The sequence below is a fragment of the Sus scrofa genome, chromosome 1, assembly GCF_054392235.1.
Source record: "Sus scrofa isolate SSC_HxYL_T2T_F1_AM1 chromosome 1, Sscrofa_HxYL_maternal_Yorkshire_Landrace_v2.0, whole genome shotgun sequence".
Lineage (NCBI taxonomy): Eukaryota > Metazoa > Chordata > Mammalia > Artiodactyla > Suidae > Sus > Sus scrofa.
Window position 1 is genome coordinate 1740571 of NC_139383.1, and position 17789 is coordinate 1758359.

General features: G+C 52.3%; 1 long non-coding RNA gene across 1 annotated transcript; it reads left to right on the forward strand.

The window, feature by feature from the left end:
• Positions 1–12499: 12499 nt before the first annotated feature.
• On the forward strand, positions 12500–17462 carry LOC146405859 (uncharacterized). Its single transcript, XR_014839326.1, has 2 exons — positions 12500–12656; positions 13511–17462. It is a non-coding gene; the product is annotated as an uncharacterized LOC146405859 (long non-coding RNA).
• Positions 17463–17789: the final 327 nt, after the last annotated feature.

Genomic DNA, 17789 nt, shown 5'->3' on the forward strand with positions numbered 1-17789 from the left:
GCCCCGACGGCCTGGGCCGCAGGAAGGGGACAGGTGGAGCCGTATTTTATTCCGACTGGGTTTTGCCCTTTAGCGATGTGAATTCTGTCATCTGACGGCGCCTTGAAAGGCAGCCCTTCTGGGACCCGCTGCCGGGTCCCTCCCAGCTCCGGGCAGCAGACTCGCCAGACACCTGCGGGGTCTTCAGACTTGTGTGACCCGAGGCCTCTCTCCCATTGATCTGTGTTCTGTTTTCACTCATTCGGGAAATAGGACATGCAGAAAAGTGTACTCACACCCTCAGCTTGGCGACTTTTCCCGAACCCAGCACATCTTCTCGTCAGGGCAGACGAACCCTGCACACTCGGACCCAGAGCCCCCTCGGCCATTTCAGGTCCCGTTCCTCCCCCCACCCCCAACCACTGCGCTGCCTTTTGAAAGCTTCTTTTTTGGCTATTTTTGTACTTTCCGTAAATGGCTTTCCATTACATTTTAATTGTATATATTTTTTTGTACTTGAATTTTACCATGAAATGCACTAGAGGTGAGATTTTATTTTTGTTTAGAAGTGGAAGTAAGGACAGAATGTCGTGTCAGGTGAATTCATGTTTACTGCAAATCCTCGTAAGGACTCCGGCCCAAGCACGCACCTGGCATGGACGGAAAGGACGAGGTGGAAGCGTCTCCCTCGTAACCAAGAAACAGCCCACAGAAGCTGGGGTGGCTGCTCCGTTTTAAGTTAATCAGAGTGCAGTCGGCGTCTATGAAAACAGGTGTCTCAGGCAGGACTCAGGAGTTCCTGCTGTGGCACAGGGGGTTAAGGATCTGGTGTGGCAGCACCTGCGGCACAGGTTGCAGCTGCAGCTCAGATCTGACCCCTGGTCCAGGAACTTCCGCGCGCCCCATGTGGCTCCCAGCTCCGGCGGATGAGAACCAACCTGCCTGAGGGTCGTGGTGAGGCTGCGTCGTGGGGGGCTGCGTCGTGGGGAAGCTGACACCACAAAGGAGCTCCCCGAGGACAAAGGTGTGTCCTCCCTGTTCCCACGTGTGTCCCAGGTGCCCGCAGGTCCCCGGGGGCCTCGGGGACCAACAGCTCGCGGCATGAGTGGAAGTTGCTCACTCCTTGTGTAACTTTCTTACAGGGTTAGGGCTGTGGACACAGCAGCCTGAAGTCAGATGCTCGGCGGTGAAGGCAGTGTCATGTGGTCCCCGTCTATACCAGCGTGCCGGGATGGAGGAGGTCCCGTCTATGCCAGCGTGCCGGGACGGAGGAGTGGATGCTGCCCAGTCTACCTCTCGGTTGATTTCAGAATGCCCTCGGCTTTCTCCGAGGCCCCAAGTGACCAGGAGCCGCTCCACCCTGCCTGTGCCTGGGGGGGCCAAGGGCGGTCACGGCAGGGCCACTGTTCCTTCTTGCTCTTTGACCTTTTGTTAAGGGGGCGATCAGGCAAAACCTCCCCTACCTCCGGGCACACACGCCCCCGCTGCGGTGGTGACGGGCCGGGGAGGAGAGGTGCGTCTTCCCGAAGACCCTGGCCGGGGTGGGGGCGTCTCAGGCTGGCCAGGCGGGGTGCTGCGTCTCTGGCTGTGGGGGCAGCACAGGCGGTGCAGGGCAAGGCCACAGCCCGCCGGGCCCGGGGCTGAGGCAGGAGGCTTGGCCTCAGGAGCTGCTTTGCCCACGAGGATGCTGGGCAAGTCCACGCCTCGTCGAAGTGACCCCCGTCAGTCCGACAAAGCAGCAGGGGGGCTTACACCCCAGGTTCACCTCTCACGGTCTGAAGGCTCCCTGGGCTGTCAGGGCCCCTCGCCGCCTGTGCCCGTGTGACCCCTGCTTTGTGCGCATGAGCAGGGAGAGCGAGCAGGCCGGGCAGCTTAACTTCCGAGGATGCGAAGCCTGTCGTGTCGGGTCCCCCCTTCACGACCTCCCTCACCCCAATCACTTCCTCAGAGGCCCTGGTCCCAAACGCAGGCACGCTGGGACTTGGGGCTTTAAGCCATGCATTTGGGGGCGCGCAGTTCAGTCCACAGAGCTACTGAGTGGGACGTTCTGAATTTCTTCTGACAAATTTCCGGAGCCTCCCCCCAAGTCCTGGTTGCCACACACTCGGGCTTTAGCGACCGAACGCTTTGTTGGAGAGATGAGGCTGAAAGACGTCATGAAAAACAAACGTGACAACAGAGCACAAGGGAGCTTCCCCGAATATCCTCTGGGTCCGGGTTCGGGGCTAGACTCTAACCATCAGCGTGTTTTGTAGTTTGCGTTTTACAGTCTAGAGCACAAGCCTGCAAGTCCTTTTACGTAACGCTTTGCTTTCATTCGCTTCCATCTTTATACAATGTGTTGAATTTACCAATAGTAGAGTTGCGTTGCTCTTCAAACATGTTATAACGCAGCTTTTTCATAAACGAGATGGGCCTGACTCCTCTAATTGTAAATTAATGAGGTTTGCTTGCAGTTTGCTTTCCTCGTGTGTGAAAGTAGGAATTCTCGAAATCGAGCCCTTGCCAGTCATGCAGATTCTCCAGCTGAGGCTTTCACTCTGCCCCTGTGTGAGCCGAGAGTCAGAGGCTTTGGCAGTGGGCTGCGCCCCCCACTCCTGCCTCAGCGTTTCCGTGCGTCTGTCCCGGGCACGGCGCTGCTCGCTGATCAGAGGGAAGCCAGCTGAGGCCTTGGGACTGTAAGCATCTCCTTTTCCCTCCTCCCGGGGCCAGTCCTCCCTGAGCTCCAGAGAGACCACCGTGTCTGCCCGACCGCCACGTGGTCTTGCCCTTGCGTTTGGCGTTGGAAGGATTTCCCAGAAACTGTCAGGACCATCCGCTTTGCATCCGTGGGAGCAGCCGGCACACAGGGGCCCCCGAGCCGGGACCGGAACGCACCCCGTCTTCTCCTGCAGGCCTTCGTCTTTGCTGGGCAGGAGGTTTCCTGCAGGAGGATCAAACCTGACATTGGCCTTCCGGCCTCCAGCACAGAGCATATGCCTTTCTCACGTTTACAACTGATGAGCCATCAGAAAGGATGAGACAAAAGCGCCGTGTAAAATCCATTGAATGGGCTTCCCCTCTGTCGCTGGACGAGGCAGCAGCCAAGGTGTGGGGTCTGAGACCTGGTGGCCCAGGACCTGCCTTGATCCCGTTTCCGTCTCAGGAGGATGGTTCATTGACGTGGCGTGTGCCGGAGGGTCCAGCCGGGTGCATTCTTAGTTTATATTGGTTTTCTTCAAAGCACGTTGTTTTGGGGGGTAAAAAGCGAAATTTTAAAGTTCCATGTAAAGAGAAAAAAAGATGAAATTCTGTGTAAGAAAAAGATAATTGATAGGTAATATTAAGCGCTACCCGAGTGACCCCTTCATGAAACACTGAGCAAGCCCTTCCCCCCGTCCCCACGAGGGCCACAGTTCACCAGCTGCTCTGGCAGGGATGTAGGACCACGGAGACAGGCTGTGCCCTTGAGGATGTCAGACCTGGAAGGACAAGTTAGACGCACAACAGCCAGAATCACGGGTAGAGGCATTTGTGTCCAGCACACTCGCTCTGGGTCCGTGGGCTGAGTCAGTCGTGCGCCATGTTACAGGTGCTGCTGGTTTTTTGATTTGTTTTAAAGACGTGAGTTTATTGTCATGTCAAGAGATTATATTATCACCAGAACCCCAGCCGAGAACAGGGTGAGCCACTGAGTTTGGATCAGGAGATGCTGTGGCCGAGGCGGCCTGCGAGGCTGGGCCTTAGGGGACCCTGTGATTGGAACACGAGGGGATGTGGGGACAGGCAAGCCAGGCAGCGTGCAGATGGTTCTGGGGAGAAAACCCACAGAGTGGTGATGGGGTCAGGGCCAGCTGGCAGGTGGTCAATAGAAACACAGGCTTTTCCCTAGTTCGCACTACCCGCTGGTGCCCAGGGAAGCCCTTTGCGTGCTCGCGGGTTCTGACTCAGCCGCTAGTGTGGGTCTCTTTGTGCACTAAACACACCTCCTGAGAGGTGAGGACACTGGCATCTTGGTGACTTTGGGGTTGGAAGATTCTAGACCACAGCACAAGCTACCATGGGGAATGTGCCCCGTGAGTCTTCTGAGCACCAGCTACGCCACTGCTTTCTAAGGATCCACAGCTTTGCACCTGAGATTTCCAGCTTCCCTGGGAGCTGGGTGACCATGTGGGGCAGGAATCAAAGCAGACGAGGGGCTCTGCAGCCAGAAGGCAGAGGACAAAGAAATTACCGGGCTCTGTGCTCAGGGAGCTTCAACCCTCATGTCTTAAAAGACGGGCCGGGAGTTCGCTTGTGGAGCGGGCGGCTAAGGATCCAGGGTTGTCACAGCAGTGGCTCAGGGCCGCTGCTCTGGTGCGAGTTCCCTATCCGGTTGCGGCAAAAAACCAAAAAAAGATGCACTGGATTTTGATAGAAAGGGAAGACCACGAATTATTTTGAAATAAGTTTTAAACAATGGTAACTTGATGGATTGTAAGCTGTGAGTCACTCAGTAAATACGCTTCGTGTACTGTGACCAAGGGGCGGGCCTTTTCTCCGCTCTGGGAGTGAAGCTCTGTCAACATTTTCAGAGCGTATCTCATCCCAGATTAAAGACTTCATTTTACATTTAAAAAATGACTCCCCTTTCAAAGTATAAATGCAATGAATACACAGTATTGAACATTCGGAAAAAATAATGTTTTAAACCAAAATAAGACTGCCTGTTAGTTCCACTGTCTGGCGGAAAACACAATACTTTGTGGGTTTTGTTTCATTCTTTTTTCTCTGTACTAGACCTGGGATAACACAGCTTCCTCAGTGGAGGGGCGTTCATTAGAATTGATGATTGGAGCTTGACAAACCAGAGACGCAGGTAACCCTGACACACCTTGCTGGGGAAATCATGGTTATTTATGGGATTTGAGGCTCCTTCTTTCTCTTAAGTGTATTGTAAACATTTTTCAGGGTCCAGAGATATTTTTCAAAATCACATTTATTGATTTATCTTGGGGGGTCTTTTTAGGGCTGCACCTGCGGCATATGGAGATTTTTAGGTTAGGGGCTGAATCAGAGCTACAGCTGCCGGCCTCCAGCACAGCCACAGCAACGCGAGATCCGAGCCACATCTGTGACCTACACCACAGCTCACGGCAACACCGATCCTTAACAAGGCCAGGGACCGAACCCTCAACTTCAAGGTTCCTAGTCAGACTGCTTCTGCCGCACCACGACGATGGGAACGCCACATTTCTCTTTTTTTTTTTTTTTTTTGATATTCACTTCTTTGAACTCTAGAGAAGTTGAATACTAGTTGATATATTTGTTATATATATATACACATATATATATATATTTTTTTTGTCTTGTTTGGTTTTTTTTGCCTTTTTTCTGGGGCCACTCCCGCGGCATATGGAGGTTCCCAGGTAGGGGTCCAACCAGAGCTGTAGCTGCCAGCCTACGCCAGAGCTACAGCAACACGGGACCCGAGCCGCTTCTGTGACCTACAGCACAGCTCACAGCAACACCGGATCCTTAACCCACTCAGTGAGGGCAGGGAATTGAGCCCACAACCTCATGGTTCCTAGTCGGATTTGTTAACCACTGAGCCACCACGGGAACTCCTGTTAAATATTTTTAATGAATTGCCAATTAACGCCCTTTCCCCATTTCTGTCATGGGGGTTAACTTTTACTTTTTGACTTTTAAAATAAAGAGATAAGTTAAAAAATATTAATGCCTTTTTATTTACATATAATACACATATTTTCTTCTAGTTTTCATTTGCTTTTAATTTTGCTAATTGAGATTTTCACAGCTAAAAATTCTACATTTTCAGGTAAAACTCATTACTGTTTTTTTTTAACAGGTCTTTTCTTTGCTTTTGTGTGTTGAAAGAATAGCCTTTCTCCACCAAAGGTCACATAAATACCCAATGAGATTTTTCTTTTTTACATCTGACTTTTCCATCTGACTTCTTGCAGTTTTTATGTATGAATATATTATTACATGTTACATATAATTAGTACATAATAATTCTATGTAATAATTCTAATAGAATAACTATGTATCATAATATAGTTATTATATATAATTCTAATATAATAGAATAACTATGTATAATGTAGTTATTATTTATAATATAATATAGTCATTCTGATAGAATATATATAATATATATGATTCATAGTTGTTCTATTGAGATAATCTCTGCATAGTTATTAATACAATGATGTTCTCTGTGACATTTTTTTGAGTAACTGAAGTGCTCTGAGAAAGGGAATGAATTGGCGTCTGGAGGAATGGAGTCGGACCTGCACCAGCTTCATTTACGTGCATGGCCTGGCCCAGGCATGCTGAAAATTAAGTGCATGCAAATACTTTGCACCAACAACCTTCTGCAGCGTTTCGGTTCTGAGCAAGGCCTTAGCGAGGTTGGAGGAGTGAGAAAAGATTGAGGTGGGGGTACATATTGAGTATCGGCTTCGAAACAGTGTCGATAGTTTCAAAGACATCATTTTCGTGGTTGACCGGAAGGAACTTTCCAAGGTAAATGGATGGTGATCAGCCGGCACTTACAAGGCCGCCTGCAGATCCGAAACTGCTGGGACAGTGACGACACTCCTGCCGCTGGAACAGGTGCGGTCGGTCTCCGTGAGGCTGGCGCTCCTGCCGGAGGTGGCCCTGAGCCCAGCAGCACAGGTGACAGGGCGAGGCGGTTACCTGAGACGCTCATGCCAAATCACCCTTTGTTACGCAGGCTTGTTTGCCCTTCGGGCTCCAGAGTAATCAGTGTGCTTTGCTGGGGACACCTCGCGAGTCACCTCTGTTTACCGAGAACCCTGATCCATTAACCATCTACGCATTATTAATAAAATTACAAGCACACAATTCAAAAAAGGAGGGAGACGGAAGCTGGCTGGTGCTGCCCGATCACGTGGAAACAGGATGCACTCAAAGTTTAAATGAAGGTGAATATTTTTAAACATTCACTAGTGAAGCAATACAAGTGTTGCTTAGAATCCTTTTGAAAGCCTTCAAGGCAGAGGTGGGGGGAAGGTCGGGCTCGAGAGATGGACATTTGTGCTGGTGTCTCGGCTACGGGCTGGGGGCAGATGGACGGCGATCCCAAGTCATCCCACGGACACCAATTTCACAGAATTCAGCCTGAAAATGGAGGGCAAGGGAGGAGTACTAGGGAGAAAAGCCAATTCATCTTAAGAAAATTATGATATCATACAGAAATATCAAGAGAGAGAGGGAGTTCCCGTCGTGGCGCAGTGGTTAACGAATCCGACTAGGAACCATGAGGTTGCGGGTTCGGTCCCTGCCCTTGCTCAGTGGGTTAAGGATCCGGCGTTGCCGTGAGCTGTGGTGTAGGTTGCAGACGCGGCTCGGATCCCGAGTTGCTGTGGCTCTGGCGTAGGCCGGTGGCTACAGCTCCGATTGGACCCCTAGCCTGGGAACCTCCATATGCCGTGGGAGCGGCCCAAGAAATAGCAAAAAGACCAAAAAAAAAAAAAAAAAAGAGAGAGATTGAGTGGAATTCCCAGCTCAAGACTGATTTGAAAATACTCTCCCCTTTCGTTCGTAATGTGGGAGAAGGGAGAGCTGATTTTCGTGATCAGATTTCATGTAAACCTCCAGGCTTCCTATTGGATTTAACTCTTATTTGCCATCAACTGTTTTTTAAAAAAACTACATTTAATTTTCAAAAACAGAGAACTCTCCAAAAGAAGAGTTCCAGCATTAGCCTTAGCGAATCCATCCATTTCTGGGGTTCTCTTCATTACGTTTTCAAAGGAAATCGAGGTACAAATGAATTACTCCTTTGAAAAGGGCAATGAGTTACACACATTCCCTGGTTGCAGAAGGAAAGAACAGGCGAAATCGCTCTGAGTCGGTAGATTTGCTTGGCTCGAACATTCCGGGGCACCCTTTTGAACTGACAGCATGAACCCACAGATGAACCCTTGAAAACCTGGGTCTTTTCCCCCTTCAGGCAAAGATGACTCCTGGCCTTGGAGAGAGAATAATGCAGTGAATTCATTTATGTTTCATTTCCGTCCTGGCTGTGCTGTGGTTCCTGCACGGATGACACTTGACACTTCTTGGAACCAGAATGTCCCCATCCCTGGATCTTAAGAGTTCGTCGTAGCCGGAAGAAGCTTCATCCCTTTCCCCTCCCCGCCCCCCCTTCATTCTTTCTTTCCTCCCTCCCTTCCTCCCAGTGCTTCCCGAGCACCTGTCGCCCCCCAGGCACTGGGGCCTTCTCTGAGGATCCCAGGCACAGCTTCCGCCTCCAAGGAATATACCGTTTGGTGGAGGACAATCAGGCGAGTAAACAGAGACTCTGAGTCCATGTGACAGTTTAGCTTACGCCCTGATCCATTTCAGTTGAGAAAACCTCTTCCAAATGACAGCCACCTCCCTCCATTTATTCATCAGGCTCGCACACTTACACTCATTCAGAGGGAATTTCTAGAGGGCGTGGGGGAATTTCAGTAGAAGGTCACACCCAGCTGCATCCTCTTCCTGGAACCTGCCCTGGAGCTGACAGTCCTCCCCTGGGAGGTGAGGGCCCCTGTCTCCTCCCTTTGAGTCCCCATGGGACCTGGTTACTGTCCCAGCCAGTGCTTTTGGTGGAGGAGAGGCTGTGTGCCTTCGGAGGCCTGGTCATCAGAAGGAGCAGGGCTCTGCCCGGCGCTCCATCAGGACCCCTGGCCTGGGAACCTGAGGGCCACGTGGCGAGGAAGCCCAGGCGCATGAAGGGGCCCCGGCCAACGGCCGCCTCTGCTGACAGACCAGGAGAGAAAGGACCTGCCAGCGAGTCCACCCCAGATGTCACAGAGTGGGGGCAGGGCTCCATGCTGTGACCTGAGCCAGAGAAACAGGAGCCGCAGTCATAATGGGCATGGCTCTTTCCAAGCCACTGCCCTTTGGCATAAGCGGTTATGTAGCAATAAATCCCCACCAGGAGAGTTACAACATTTTTCAAATAGTTCTTCTTCCGGAAGCTTAGATGTTAGTTGTGGGAGGAGATATGCTTGTGAAATAATGAGCGAGTATATGACTAACTTAAAAGCGAATAATTTAGAAAATGCTTGCTTTTCATGCTCAAAGAAGTGAGATGGAAGTCGGCCAAACTTTGGAGGAGGAGGCGGTTTCCAGCCGGATTTGGAGTCCTGGGAATTCACTGCAGAGACAAGTGAATCTGATTACGGCTTGAATGACGGCCCGGCAGGGCTTTCAGAGACTCTCAGGCCTTTTAGCCTCAGCAGGGGACAAAGGGAACTAATACTTATTAATGACAGGTGTCTTACATACATTAAGTCCTCTGATTTTCACAACGGCCTGATGGCTATGTTTACGCCTATTTTCCCAAGGAGAAAAGCTGAAAAAGCTTTGCTACTTTTCTCCAGGTTACGCACCTAGTAACGGAGCCCGTGTCACAATGCAGACCTGCCCGACATAAACGCATTGGTGTTTTGGGGGTGATGTGACAGACGGAATTGTGGGGGTGTCGAGAGACGGTCAGGTTGCCAAGGGCATTGGAAGTGAGGATAAGGAGTAGAATGCCACCGTGCAGGGCCCCGGTTCTCAGGGCATGCTCCGTGGATCCCCGGGCAGCCTAACCGCCTTTCGGGTTTGCCAGTCAAACCCGATGTCTAAATGCAAAGCTGAGAACGAAGCCGTTTTCACAGTAAGAAGAAAAAGGTTGCTTGCCTTTGTTGCCATGTTGACAGGTGCACTGACACGTAATGCCTGGCGCCTCAGCATCCCCAGGTTGTCACTGGATTCTCCACACTAAGCTTTTTGGTGAGAAAATGGCCATTTTCCCTTAAGCATGTGAAGCAGTACAAATGAACTCTGCTGGGTCTCAGACACTGAGACCTTGCATTGCTTCTAAATGTTCTGTGGAACAAAACAGGCCAGGTGGCCACGGCCCTCCTCCAGGAGTCAATGGACCGAGGGTGCCTTGAGGGCTGCTTGCGTTGCCAGCTGAACTAGCGACTTTGCCTCGAACACCTGGTTTTTTACTTGAAAGACAGAAGAATGCGAGCACTTGGCAGATGCGTGCAGAACACACAATAAGCGAGCCTGTCTCTTCAGGGCAATCACTGCAGCGTTTCTTGGCAGGGACCACATTTGAGACGTTGGGAGAAAATCAGAAAGGAGAAAGGGCAGTGGAGAAGGACGGCAGGTAGGCCTGACCTCAAAGGCAGAGACTCGCAGGGCAGAGGCCCTGACAAATGGAGGAGGACGGCGCCTCTGGACGTCTGCCGTTGTGATGGCTACTCTCGCGTGCCAAGGTGGTGTCTGCTCAGACACCCTCCAGATGCTGCCCACTGTGCAGGTGTGACGGACATCTAACTCAGTCGGCTTTGGGTGCAGCAGGTCATCTTTGGCATGTGGTGGGTCTCGTCCAATCAGTCTTAAGAGCAAAGACTGGAGCTCCCTGTTGTCTTCGTGGGTTAAGGATCCAGCGCTGTCACTGCAGTGGCTCAGGGTCCATCCCTGACCCAGGAACTTCGGCGTGTCGTGGGTGCGGCCAGAATAAAATAAAATAAAATGAATTTTTTTTTTTTTTTAAGAGCAAAGACTGCAATTTCCTGCAGAAGGAGGAATTCTGCCTGCAGACTGTCTTCAGGCTCAAGGCAGTAACAGCTGCTCTGCCCCGAATCCCCAGCCCGCAGACCTACCCCATGGATTCGGGGGCGCAGCCCCCAGGTCATGGGCGCCAGTTCTTACAATCGCTCTTCACACGCACATGTATTTCCTACTGGTTTGCTTCCCTGGGGAATCGTGGCTAACACGAAACGGAATCACAGAATTCAAACTTTGGGATCTTTCATAGAACGAGGCACGATGAAGGCAGGGCCTTGGAGGGCAGGACCCAGGGCTCTGGCCGTGGGTGAGATTCTGCTACTCAGGGGAGGGCTGCCAGCCCCCAGCAGGGCCTCCAGGCCCGCTGGTCACTGTGCAGACGGTCAGGCCGCCAGGCCACTCATTTGCACGTCAGGGCTGGAGAAGCACGTCCTTGGCGCGCGTCACTCAGCGTCGGGCTCAGGAGCAGCCTCGGAGCCTCGGCGCTGGTCCAGCCTCCGCACAGCTCCTCATGAGCGAGGCTTGGTCCTGCCCCCGGAGGAGGGAGAAGGGACGGTCTCGTTGCGAAGGTTCAGTGACACCAGGCGGCCTGTGCGCCTGGAGCTGCCCCTGTGTCCTGGGCAGGGGTCTCCCATTCGTGTGACACTAGCATCAGGGACGGGAAACGGGGACCTGCCCCCAGAACCCCCTCCCATGCCTGGATTTGCCAGATCTGGTGCGGAGGGCGCCTCGCCCAGTGGCTCCATCCTCCACCCAGCACGCCTCTCCGGGCCTGATGGGTGCAGGTGCAGAGGAATTTTCTGGATTGGCCTGTCGATCATGTCGATCACCAGTCTCCTGAATGCGTTTGGCCGAATGTCCTGGTCAGATGCCTTGGTCTGAGGAGCCCAGTGGCGGGTGTGGAAGGAAAACACAGGAAAGGATTTAACCTCCTGACGCCAGGTGCTCCCGGGCTCTGCGGAGAGTGGCGCTGAGATCCCTGCTCCTCAGAGCCGAGGGCAGCGCCGCCCGGAGCTGACCAGGAACTGGGAGAGGGCAGAGTTCCCGAGTGGCTGCCTGGGTTTCAGCGGCGGCTCTGACGCTCATCCGCGGGCATAAAAGGGAGGGAGTCCCTTGAAGCAGCATCCTCGCTGGCACCGCAGCCGCTCAGACTTGGAGACGTGGCCTCTGCCTTTAGAGTCCTCGCCTCCACAACAGGTGGCCACTCAGGACAGCTCCCGCGGCCCTTCTTTGCCTCTCGAGGCGTGAGGAAGCTGGGCTCGGGGAGTGAGCCTGCAAGTGGAAAGCTGGGCCACTGGCCAGCCCCGCAGGATGACATGGCACGGACAAGCCAGGAGCAGCGCATCTGGAGCCTTCTCGGTGACACTGCAACCTGGCTGAGGAGGAGAAGGGCAATTTTCAACATTTGGATGGATTTGTGTTGGCAAGACGGTACCTCAAGCATTTGTGGGGAGACTCGACTACTCGTAGGGCACAATTATTCAGCGACAAACTGCAAGCTGACAGAGAAGCAGGAACCCAGAAGGTGGCAGCCTCAGGAGCTAGAGGGGTCAGGTGGCCTCTTCTAGACCAGGCCCTCCCCACCCATGTGTTTAGGGAAACCAAAGGACACACCTGTCACCTGTCACTCTAGGCCCAGCGCAGACACACCTTCCCAAGACTCTGTCTCCAGAGCATTTTAGCCTCAAGTACATAGTCTAGAAAGTTCGCTGCACCTCGGGGGCCTCTCATAACTGGTCCAGGAGTTGGCAAGAAAGGGAGGCGGTGGGATTGGGGTGAGTGTGGGCTTCAGAGCAGACAGGTCAGCCTGCGACCTGGCCCGGCCCTGCTGTGCTGTGTGGTCCCGAGCGGCCACTCGGCTGTCCTGGGGCTGTTTCTGGCACACGCCTTGCCTGCTGTGGGGGCAGAGCTGCAGCCACGGGGAGCTGCTGTGCAGAGCGGGGCAGGAAGCAGGAAGAGGTCATGTGGCCGAGGCCGGGGAAGTGGCCAGGCCGAAGCCTGGCAGGGACAGAGGCGGGGAGGAGACGCCAGGAATCGGGCGTCACCCGCGTGCTGGGTGGAGATGGGCTTGGAAAGGCTCCAGAACCAGACAAGCGAGTTGGTGACTGGTGAGGCCAGTAATTAGCAGGCTTGTACATTCCTGAGTGTGGGGGGGAACGGGACGCCAGATGGAGGGGCGTCTGGGGAGGCGAGTCTGGCCGTGGCTTTGGAGGCAGAGGGTCCTGGTGGGGTGGGAGGGGGCAGGGGATCCTGCTGCAAAGTGGCCTGGACCAAGGGGGCAGAGAGCACAGGGAGAGCAGTTAGAAGGGGGTCCCCCAGCTGTCACTCACCTGCCATCGTGGTGCTGGGAGGGTGACCGAGAGGGGGCGGGGTGTCCACTAGTGAGGATGGCAGGATCCTGTGCACCTGAGTGCAGCTTTGGGGGCCAAGGGAGACAGCCTCACCCCGCTCGGCGTGCTGCGAGCGCTGGCCTATCTGGCACCGAGGGTGACACACGGAGACCACAGTCCCTCCTTGCTCAAGAAGGGAACACAGGAGTTCCCGTTGTGGCACAGTGGTTAACGAATCCGACTAGGAACCATGAGGTTGCGGGTTCGGTCCCTGCCCTTGCTCAGTGGGTTAAGGATCCGGCGTTGCCGTGAGCTGTGGTGTAGGTTGCAGATGCGGCTCGGATCCCGAGTTGCTGTGGCTCTGGCGGAGGCCGGTGGCTACAGCTCCGATTGGACCCCTAGCCTGGGAACCTCCATGTGCCGCGGGAGTGGCCCAAGAAATGGCAACAACAACAACAAAAAGACAAAAGACAAAAAAAAAAAAAAAAAAAAAAAAAAGAAGGGAACACAGTTCTGTGTGTCACAGGCACTGCCTCTTGTTGAGACACATCCGGCCCCCGGGCCCAGGAATGGAGCTGCGTGGGGACAGTCACATCACATGGCCAAAGTGACGTGCATGTGCTTTCCCGCAGGTGAAGCAGGTGCCAACCCATCACGCAGGGTGCTCTGCTTGTGCCGTGAATCCACGACGAAGGCTAGTCAGGGGACGAGGCCGGACCAGCCGGCACCTCTTTGCTGCTTTCCCAGCTGGTGAGCCAGTTCACTTGCACTAATTTAAGGTGGACACTTTCATCAGATTCTTGACCTGAAGTTGAATTGCACTGGTTTCCGTTTCCCCAGAAGCGCCTCCCCTTCCCCGGGCAGGTCTGGGGACGCGGTGTACGGATGGTGTCCTGGGCCCTGATGGTGCCCTGGTGAGGGTGGGTCTGGCGTCTGCCCCTGAGCCCTGGTCTCAACGGCCGGAAGCTCGTCTAGGCCGATGGGCCCCCTGCTCCCCGCTGGCCTGGGCAGAACAGTCTGAGCACCGCCCCGCTGCTGCCGAGTTCCTCACAGCTTAGAAAGGCCTCCACTCGGGAGCTCCCAGAAAAGCCTTTCTCGCTTCACCGTAACCAAACCATCTCACTGTCTGCTTGGGGGCCGAGCTGGGAGCTAAGTACGTGGGAAAAGAGACGTGCGTGGCTTAGAAACCATGTGTCTAAATATTTAGACAGTGGAGCGGGCGGCAAGAAGCCCCCACGTGTGCCATGCGGGCTGCGCATCAGCGCCCCGGCGGGGGAGGAGCCAGCGCCAGCGGGAGCAGTCGGCACACTGCACGGCCGCACTGAGCACGGCCTCCTTCTCGACTCCTCCGCGGCCCTTCTTGCGCCTGCGCGCTGGGCGATGGGCCACGTGGAAGCCACCGAAGGACCAGAACGTTGATTTTAAAAATGCTCGGAATGTCAGACCCCCCCAGTTAGAAGAAAGTGACTGAAGTCAGGCCTTTTCAGGACAAATCGAAGGAATGAAATTGCCGCGTTTGCCATCGAGCCTGGTGCGGCAGACTGGAAGCGCCGCGGGACGAAGGGGGACAGGACGGGCCTCTGGGAGGACGTCCCACGGCATCGGCATCGGAGCGCGGCGAGCTCGGCCCCGTGGTGGCTGCTGATCGGACTTAGCGCGGACCGTGAACCCGGCACTTGGAACGTTTTCTCTTTTAATCCTCAAAACGTTCGAGGAAGGAAGTGGGTCAAGGGGCTTGAGAATTTTCGCTGGTCCCTTTCCTAAAAATGTGATCTCGTGTTCTGGGGCGACTTCAGCTGCCCACCCTCCATGGGGCACGCGCAGACCCGTGCGGAACAAGACATGCGTCTGGCCACACGGCTGGAGAGGCCGGACGGAGGCAGGTCACCCCACATTAACATGCCGAGACCAGAACCCCCGGCGAGGGCAAGGCCCTGCGATAGAGCCAGGGGTGCGGTGAAGACTAGTGATTACGGCCGGCTCTTCGCTCCTCTCCTTGGATGAAAAAGCCACCTGCATGCTGACAAGACGGCCACCAGTGGCCACTTAACCATTGTCTGTCTGAGACCCGCCCGCACGGCCTGGCAGTAACATGTTCTCAAGAAGGAGGGGTGGCTGGGAGTTCTGAGATATCCCCCAGTGAGGAGCGTAGGAGCAGTTGTGATAGTGGTGACAGTTCCTAGTGATAGAAACTGATGTAAACGCCTTGGGTTTCGGCCGTTCCCACGGCTACAGATAAATGCGCTTCCTGTTTTACTGTTTCCTGAGAAAATCTTGGTTTTGCTGTCATGGTGCATTGAGTTTCTTATGTGAGCGGGAGCTGCAGAATTTACAGTAAAATATTATAAACACCACTCTGGGTAGATGTGCCACTGCTCCCTTTCAATCTCATAACCGTGAGTCTTCTGAGTCCTCAGGGGAGCCAGGAAGAACTAATGTTCACACATCTGCTGCCTGGAACATCCGATGCTGTGGAAACACCAGGCCAGCTTGGAGCGGGATTTGATATTATGGGGAAAAGGCATTGGAAAAGCCCTATTTCCGGAACAAAAAGCACGTCGATTACTTGGACAAAACTTGAGTGGCCTATTGATGCCGATCTAAATACTGATGCAAAGATTACCTACATGTGTTAAAAGCTGAAAATGCTAATCACCCACATATTTTAGCAAAAGGATAATCTTGTTCTGCTAAAGGCACAGTTTATATAAAGAATATTTGTGATAACTAATGAGGAGAAGCTTAAAAGAATATTATGATTCAGTCTCATATAAGAAACATTAAAATTAGAAAACAAAAATGTTATCAAGGGATGTGAATAAAGCCAATGGAAAACCTTTAGAAAAGTGCTATCGTAATTTCATACCACCTACCCTGTGGCTAAAAGTGATCAGGCGTTTCGGACACGGACTCGTTACTAGAACTTCCAAAGCAGAATAACACTGCGGCAAGATCGTTGTCATCTGGGTTTTGGACATCGCTCGCTGAAAATTGCATCCACTGAAAGGTGAAAACAACTTTTAGAGAAACGTACAAACCAAGCCAACACCTTCCCGACACTGTTGGTCACGCTTCGCCTCTTAAGAAAAGTGTAATGATTTATTTAAAGTGCAAAATACAGGCCTTGCATGGTTCGGTTGACTTCGTGGTTCTGGAAGGGGCAGATCACTTATCATCATCAGTGCTTGATAAGGTGATTTCAGTGGGGACTCCTACAAAGAACTCCTCGGGTACCTGTAACCAGTGTCTGTGTGTTTCAGTTACACTGCAACCATAGTTTAATTGTAATTGATGGGAAAGAGAAAGTGTGGCACTTCTGCTGAATTTTTATAAAAATTTCCAGATGTTTAGTCTAAAATGACCACATTCAGTTGTATCTGGGTGGCATAAACAAGTGTGCAAGCGGGTCACCTTATATCGTTTCTCAAAAAACTCTGTATCTGTTTCACATACCAAGGAAACAGCGGAGAGAGTTAACTGCTCTGTCTGAAGAGCTAGGAATAGGAAGAAAAGAAGTGGGAAGAATGTTTGGACCTAATGGGTACCCTGGGCGCTGGAGGTGTTACAGGCTCTGTGGAGATGGCTTTGGTGGAAGCTGTGACCTGAGAGCGGCTGAGCATTTCCACGTCTGAGGATGAACACGCCGCCTTCAACGCGCACCACTCGCCAGCGAAGATGGAGCTGCCTTCTTTACCTTTATAACAAGGACCCGTTTCAGCTGTTAAAGCAAAGCCCAAGAAGGCTTCCGCACGTCCGTTCTTGCAGGTGGGACCTCTTTGACGATTCCTGTTCAAATTTCAGAGCAGCCCCCATTGTGCCCAGACCTTCTGATTCTGCTCTAGTTTTTTCTCCCCCGTAGGTCTTATCTCCTTTAAACACATATCATTTTTTTTGTTGCTGTGTTTATTATGGATCTTCTTTCCTCCACACCATAAGCCCCGTTGGGGCAGAGATTTTTATTAATATCGTTGATTTTGATCTCTGATGTAACTCATGCACCTCGCACCTGGTGGGTGCCGGTTCTTGAGTGAAAGAACACATAAAACAAATAAGCGGAATGATGAAGGAAAAGTAAATTATATTCAAGAGAAGGGACAAGACATGAAATTTGAAATGAAAACGACAGTAGCTCTTCCAAGATCAAAAGCTACCGGCTTGCCCAGGAAGTTATATGAAGATCCACTTACGGCTTTAGTGAAAAAGGGAAACAAATAAAATGAAGGGTTAAGGCTTTTCAATTTTGGAGTTTTGAAACCAAGTCGAGTGACAGGTGTGGAGCTCTGTGGGTAAAGGAAATCCAGGCAGCTAATGAGTATCCAGTAACCAACTTCCAGGAGCTCGTGGAAGCGTCAGACGGTGGGAGGAGAGCTGGGGCTTCATGTGTAATGGATTCCGTGCTGCAAATGCTCACCCAAGCCTCTGTACCATGAACCACGTCAAAGACGTTAAAAGAACTAAAGTCGACTAATGATCACGTAATTAATAGGGAAATTGGAAGGATTTTGGAGTTCCCACGTCAATCACGGCTCGGTCAGGGGCATCTTAGAGGAACTGCTATGTTGAATAAAAGTCGCATCAACCTTTTTCGGTGTCTGTTGGTGATTTGAAAATGATTAGATTGGGTAAACAGTTTGCACTACAACTCATATATCTTGGTAAATGGGTTATATAGGTGTGTTTACGTGGCAGTTGCGTAGTTTAGAGAATACAAGGGAAGATGGCTTATCATTTTGAAGTATACACTGGAGGGGGGAGAGGTTGGGAGTTGGGGATGAGCATACACACATTTCTATGCATAAAACAGGTAACCAGCAAGGACCTACTGTATAGCCAGGGATTTTGTAATAGCCTATAAGGGAGAAGAATCTGAAAAAGAACAAATATATATACGAATGTATGTATAACTGAATC